This window comes from Lolium rigidum, chromosome 7 (assembly GCF_022539505.1).
Source record: "Lolium rigidum isolate FL_2022 chromosome 7, APGP_CSIRO_Lrig_0.1, whole genome shotgun sequence".
Taxonomy (NCBI): Eukaryota; Viridiplantae; Streptophyta; class Magnoliopsida; order Poales; family Poaceae; genus Lolium; species Lolium rigidum.
In genome coordinates, this window is record NC_061514.1 from 312,985,692 (window position 1) to 312,993,396 (window position 7,705).

At 42.8% G+C, this 7,705-nt stretch overlaps 1 long non-coding RNA gene across 1 annotated transcript; it reads left to right on the forward strand.

The window, feature by feature from the left end:
• Positions 1 to 3,541: 3,541 nt before the first annotated feature.
• Positions 3,542 to 7,430, forward strand: LOC124675253. The gene is made up of 5 exons (XR_006993238.1): positions 3,542 to 3,713; positions 3,826 to 3,884; positions 4,311 to 4,614; positions 5,955 to 6,104; positions 6,963 to 7,430. It is a non-coding gene; the product is annotated as an uncharacterized LOC124675253 (long non-coding RNA).
• The last annotated feature ends 275 nt before the right edge of the window (positions 7,431 to 7,705 follow it).

The window sequence follows — 7,705 nt, forward strand, 5'->3', positions numbered from 1 at the left end:
AGAAGAACAACACATCCAAGAAGGGCTGTGATGCAAGGATCATCTCCGACTTCCATCCAAGCAAATGTAGAACAAGAGTTTTGGGAGGACAATGCAACCTGATAGCGGCGCATCTAAGGAGGAATGTGGACCCTATTGGCATAGATGACTCTGGCTCCAGACTAGCCGGGGCAAAGATTTCAGCTCAATTGCCAATACATCCTCCCAAAGCATCGCCCGATGAAGCTTATGCCCATCAGGAGGACAAAATAGCAACACAAACGGGGTTTTGTTTCAAAGGTATCTTCAGTACTAACCAATACGTTAGAAAAGTGAATGTACAACCTAGTCATCTAGGACAAATTTCTCTTGACACAGATTTGAGTTCTTATTATTTCAAAAAAAAAAATACTATAGGTTTTCCCCCCTATTGCATTCCTTTTTTTTAAAAAAATCAGCTGTTAAAAGGTCCCGCAGAAATACAATAGTATGAATATAATGTGTGTCTTTGGTTTGATCCTAAGTCTACTACATATTTAGCTAAACTTACATTTGTATCTTATGAAGTTTCTTGTATACAATCCTATGTATGGTACTCCTCTGTCTTCCCTTTTTTGTAAAGAAAAAGTTAAATAAAATACCGGTTCTCTCCGGCGTGATCTGTGAGGCAGAAACTTACAACGGGAACTGTCGATCGCGTGAAATACCGAATCATACGCTTTTTCTCTTTCAAAGTGTTGAGAAACTTGGGCCTTCCGAGGTGGCCCACTTTAGTGGGAATGTTTGGCTAAGTCCCCCACGTTTAACGTTAAGTGGGTCTTATCCTTTTATCCCTCTAGGCCTATATATAGAAGGAGCTCAATCATTGTACGTACCAGTTGATAGAAAGATCAATAAAGAGCTCTCTCCATATTCTCCCTGGTGTCAATTTACTTTACGCTCTCAGTATGCCTTTGCTGTTCGTCTACTTCATCTACACTGTGAACCCTCGGGACCGAACAGCCGGCAGAGGCTGCACAACACAAAGTTGGGGCATTGTGCACTTTATTTATATCAAAAACTTGCGCATCACATGAACGCTCGGCTTCAAATATTCCCCTTCTTATCTTTTTTAAGAACACAAGACAAACGCAGGTGCCCAAATACACGCGCACCCACTCACCCCTATGAATGCACACATGTACATCCTACCACTATGAGCACCTCCGGAAGACTGAGCCGACGGGTTGAATCTTGAAATTGACGAAGTCACCATAGATACCTCGCTGTCGATGGAAACGTCACCTCCCACTGAATGAATATTCCGTCTTTATGAGATAAAGAATGTCAAACTTGGGGTTTGAACTCTGGTGGGCTGGGGTACAACCACCTTTCTAACCACCCAACCTCAGGTTGGTTCTCTCTCCCCCTTCTTATCTGGCAACTCAATGAACATCAACGTACCCCGACTACTTGACACTAGTGGTGTATATACATATAAAGTACACTGTATCTACCACGTACGGACGGTTGGAACTTGATTGCAGAGCTAGCCCTGGATGATAAATACATGTATGTATGATCAGTGCATGTATGTGATGGTTCATGGTTGGGTCATATAGAATGATATAGACATTCCGAGATGACGTGACAACAACGTCACGCCAACATCACGTCCTACCAATTTCTTTTCTTGCTACCTGTCCTAGGAACACACGCATGCAGCTCATCATGCACTAGTGGGGAACATGCCTAATGTCGCGGGTTGTAAGCCCTGTTTGTCGCGGGCGGCGACAACGGAGAAGGGACAAAAGGTCTAGCCTTTTGTCGCGGGTCGCTTACCACCCGCGACATATGCTCCATCACGTGGCAGGCGTGGGGCGCCTAGGGACACACCCTTTATGTCGCGGGCGGTAAGACGACCCGCGATAAAAGGGCATCTACGTGGCGCGCGCAGAACGCTGCTACTTTAGGGTTTGAGGGGTGCAGCACCCCCCCCCCCCGCCACTGGCACCGCCCCCCGTTTATTTCATTTTTCATTTTAAAATAAAAGTTGCATATATTTATAAGCTACTACAAGTTGTACACGTTCATTTATTATATATAGATCGAGCAAACAAATATTGGAAACAAAAGTCTATTCGTAGATTCCCCTTACACATATACATGGAGGTCACTACTACCGGGACAAAAGCCCGTCGTCTATTCGAACTAATACATATACATGGAGCTCACTACTACCGGCTCCTATTTGGACTAAACCGGCCGTTGTCGTCTATTATTTCTCTCATCAGAAATCCCGCCAGTTCCTCCGTAATTCCTAGTATGTGTTCCTGTGGTTGGAGGTTCTCCCGCATGAAGTCGACCTATATGGGGAAATGAGATGAATATGATTATATCAATCTTGATAACGAAATATTGACGATAATAAATTAAAGTTGTGAATATTATTGCTTACGTTGAATCTATTATCGTTATGCTTCTCAGTGGTTAACATGCGAATGGACTTGCAAACGTAGTATCCACATAGATTCGTCCCATGTGGCTGCTGGGCGCACGGTACAATAGTAAATGTTAGCTTTTCTGCGAAGTTACCCGTAATATTCTTCCTGAAAGATGTCCAAACCCTGCCAGGTAAAATAATGATTGAATGAGTGGATGATTAATTGATATCTCACGAAAGATATAGCGCGACAATGATTGAAATTACGTCTGGAGAATCTTCTGCAAGTCGTGGAACTCGTCCAGGCCTCTATTCAATGGGTCCCTTACTTCAACAATTCCCTTATCAATTTGAATGCTTAGCAGAATCCAGTGGAAATATATATATATATATATATATATATATATATATATATATATACATATATATATATGTAAATTAATCGGGTGCTCCATGGTGCCCGGGCACCATACGTAGATACGCGTATTTTTGCTTTGTAGTACACATACCTGAGGGTATACATACCTAAGTTACACATACCTAAGGTATACATACCTAAGATATGCATACTCAAGTGATACATACCTAAGGTATTGCATACCTAAGGTGTACGTACACTGATACGTGTATATATATGTTAGGTATGTGTAACTTGCATGTGTGTATGTTAAGTATGTAAATGTTAGGTATGTGTAACTTGTATGTGTATATGTTAGGTATGTAAACCTTAGTTATGTGTAATTTAGACACGTACACTCCAGGTATGTACGAAATACACGTTTGGTGCCCGAGCACCATGGTGCCCCAATTGTGTCTATATATATATATATATATATATAGAAACTCTATTAGACACCCTGGGAGCAGAATAAATAATTCTGCACCCGGGTCGTTCCACCGAGCCAGCCCGACTCTGCTTCTGGTGCGGCTCAGGCGGTGGCAGGCTCCACCCCATGTATTTTTTTTTGTTTCTTACGTCATCGGTTTTTCCTACCGTGCATTTGCCCAGTCGACCCAGTTTCCACAAACTGCCGGCATACGATCCTCCAGGTCGACAAATCCGGCGACCACCGGCGACCCGCCGCTGCCGCCCGGAGAATCCATGCCCAAGCGCCCCCCCCCCCCCTTCCCCAGCCCCTTTCGACGACCCCAGCTCCGGCGGTCCCGAATTCCAGGCGGCGCTCGTGGAAAGTCCCGACGGGAGCTACGCGTGGGGCTCTTCCCGGTGGATTACGACGCGTCCACGAGCTACTGCGCGGCGTTTTCCATGGAGAGCCTGCCGTCGCCGCGGTTCCTCTCCTCCATCCGGCAGGTACTCTTCCGCACTGCCGTCCCTGTTAGAGATGCAAGTACTGATCCCCCTCTCCCTCCCCGTCAGCTCTGGGCAAAAAAAATTTCGAGGTGCCTCACGTATCCTCTTGCAGGAACGAGCGGGTGGCGTACCAGGCCGCGCGAACACGCTCGAACTTGGTGGATCCGTTAGGTGCGTTCCCGATCTGCAGCACCACGTTTCCTTCCCTTGTTTGTTGGATACAGTTAGCAGCCTTTTTTTTTTCTTCTAGAGCAAATAAAGTGGTAATCTGCAAGAGGCATGATTAGTATTAGATTGACAATTCGGTCTTTGCGTTGGGCTCTTATCTTGCTCTGCTCAACTATGGGATAAGAATACTTGATCTTGCTAGAGTGAGATCCATGTATGTTGACACTAAACCTTTATAGCCTTCTGTATCTGTAGATTATTTATACATGGATCTGCTCTTGTATCACTTCAGTTTATTAGCATATGAAAAGTGGGCAAATTCTATATCCTTTTGTTAACAGGAACGCCGTGTGTATGCAATATTCTGAAAATTCTTTTCCGCAAATGTCTTCACTGATCGGGCATTTATGTTTCTTCTTTTCTATGTAGAAGTCTATGCCATACACTGCCACGGTGTTGTTGTGGTCGGCGAGAAGTGGTGGCAGCATGAGCGGTGAGTGAACTCCACCACGTCGTGAGCGGGTTCCCGTGGCTTGCGGCTTGCTGCTTGGCCTCGTCCGCCAGCGGCACTGGGAGGCTTCGCAGTGGGCCGGCATCGGGTGGGCTTCTCGCCGTTCTCGGCAGGCGGTAGGCGGCGTGTAGGTGCGCCGGTCGTCCTCAACGTCAGATTACGGCAGCGATTTTTCTTGCTGCCGGCGGCGGTCCGCGGCCATGGTTTGGATCTTCCTCATCGGTGTGTTTCAGTATTCTTTTCCTTTCCATCAATTTTGTTCAGCAGTTTCTGTAGCCTTGTGGTGAATTGGATAGTAGAGGTTAGTTTAGTCCGTCCAGCACCAACGTTGAGCAGTGGAGAAGCAGTAGTAATTTCCTGAGCCAGTCCCCAACCACGTTTGTTGAAAATAAGCAGTGTAGCATATTTTTTTTTTTTCCAAATTGTTTTGTATTTTTCCTGGATTTGTAAGAGGGCAAAGTAGGCAGCGAGCAGGCATTAGTGCTCCAGCAATGACCCTAAGATCCAATACTATTTTGTTCGTATCTGTTTGCATTTTCCACAGAAAGATCTTAGCTGTATTTAAGCAATGGCTCTAGGATCAAATCCACTCCATGGATCATAATTGTCAAAACATGTTAGTATAGGCTCTAGTGATTCGTAATTTTTTTATCTTGATCGCCAGACTTTTATGTCAAAGTCAGTCTGATCATAACAAAATAATTGGCTAACTTGTGCCAATTTAACAATTGGCAGGATTCCAGAGAAATAATTACTGATGGTTGTGTTTTCAGTCACAGTTAGGCTTCTTAATTACGGAGGGTTGTGTTTTGGATAAAAATACTTGATCTTGCAATATGGGGACAAACAAAAAAAGATGTTTTTTTGTAGTGTTTTCGTGGTGTCCTGCCCTGTGATATGGCAGCAGTCTGACTTTATTAGGACTGAAGTTCAATGGACTGTATGTATTGTTAAATGCCAACCTACTGCTGTCTTGTCTTTCTGAAATAATTAATATTTAATTTTATACCTTCAGTGCTAGTGTTGCCAGACGTGAATTTCCATTTCGATTGCGTGCAATTGTTGATTGAACTAGGTGGAAATGTCTCAGCTGTGACGTTACCCTACATAGCTACATCAAATTTGTTAGGCAAGTGGTGGTTCTTAGTTCACATGTTATGCAGTAACTAGTCGTAGGTACATTCTTCTAGAATGTGCTAGCAGGTTGACACTCAATTGAAACGGGAAACACTCTGTTGTGTAGTTACTTTCTATTAAGGTGTGCACATACTTAAGATGCTAGTATAGCTCGAGTAGGAATTGGTAGCGCAGCAGTGATTTACTTTCAGTTAAGTTGTGTAATGCTGCATGTTGTTCAAAGTCAATTTTACTTTTCGGAGTAATACAGAACATGAAATGTAGGTATGCTCATTAAGTTCAGCATATTTTGTTCAGTAATCCTATTTGCAAACCCTTCAAAGATGAAATTTGTTGTCGTATGGTACTTGCAAATCCGTTTATTATGTTTCCTTCTGTTGAAAAAAAAGAGTTGGTCTGTAATTTTTAACTAATTCCGTTTGTAGGTCTGGCGTGCAGGGACGGTCAAGAGCAATTTTGTAATCACTCCCTGGTGGCTGCGAGCGGCATCGGCATTGTGCTCAGCTGTGGGCAGCCCCAGCACTACTGTGGGTCCTTCCATTGCGGCGGAGCATGCCTGTGGGTTTTGGCTTAAGGTATGGTGGCCCCTCGTTTCTATTTAGTCGCTTCTTTATTCAGAACTAGCAAGGAGGATAAGTTCTTAAATGAACTGAAGCATGTTAAACAAAAATCAATGTAAATTTTGATAAATGAATTTTCAAGGCACTGCTCCAAATTACCATGTTACCCATCAGAGAACTACTTTTCTGTTGTTCACAATAGTAGGATATTCTTGTTTTTCCGATCCAGTCTGATAGATTATATTTCCTTTCTGGAAACATCATGCCAATGCTTTCACTTCCAAGGGAAATAATGTTAAGAAGTTAGAAAATACTTGTATTTGAGTCAGATAAATAATAATTGTATCAGCGTTAGATAAACTAGGTTTGAACTCACATGAATCTGTCAACCTTATGAATACATATTTTTCCGATTTCATGGATTTGTGTTTATTTTCGAAACAGAATATGCAATTTCTTCTTGTTTAATAGCTCAAGAAGGCCTTCCATGGAAACTGAACCGTTGTGAGGAGTTGATCTCAAAACTTTTCAGTTTTCAGTTTATTTTCGAAACTGAACCTTCTTGGCCTCAAAACTTTGATCTGCATGGTTGCGAGGCAACACAAGTTTCCATGGACTGATTTTTAGCAAAGTTGTAGTGTCGTAATCATCTACGTGCTACCTAGGGTGCATTTAGCCTCTTGCTTAGAACGAGCTAGTAAGTTCGGTTATGCATTTTTTTGACCTGAAATATTCATCTACTGTTTAGGCATATGGTTATAATTTTCATATGTGCTCCATTTGGATAAACTTATTTTTTTTAATATACTTATCTTTTCATATTGTTGCACTTTACAACTTTCTGGGATGCTTCTTATGTAATATTATCTGCAGTGTGGTGAGCGGCGTGTTGCAGGCGCGTGATTACTGTGGGCAGCATCCGTATCCTGGTTGGGCAGCGTGGCAGGTGCTGGCTGTGGGCGGCATCATGGTGAGCGGTGGGCGGCCTCAGCCCTCTGGGTCGTTTCGCGGCAGGTGGAGCAGCACGCTAGTGGTATTCGATATGAGATATGGCGGTTGCCATTTCTTTCTGGCCATTTCTTCATTCAGAAACGCTTCATCCTAAAAATCATATTCTGAATTGTTCCAGTGCAAGAATGATGCATGACATCTATGTTACATTTTGTAATTCATCTTTTATGTCCCACTGTATACCATATATCATGTGGTATGATGTGCTTGTGTGCGACAACATAATATCTTTGTAAGAAGGAACTGATGTAATTGCAAGTTCCAGTTCCCAGATTATATGTAGCAGATTAAAAATTCTGTTTGTAAAGCTGAAAGGTCCTAGAAACTGAAGATTGCTAGCTCTAGCTAACTTATTGTTTATCATAAATTTATGATTGATTAAAAATACTGAACAAGTTTGCTTAAATAATATTATGTCGCAATCAACCGATCAATCTGTTTTACGTTGATTGCATAAGTTAGTACGTCACACCCGGCTATTATGAAGTTGCAACCTATGTGGTGCGTGCTAGTCGGTGTCATAATTTTATTATGTCGCATGCGGAATTTTATATGTTGCAACTTTGCATGCAAATCTAGTTACGCCAGGTTTACATCGTGGGTTT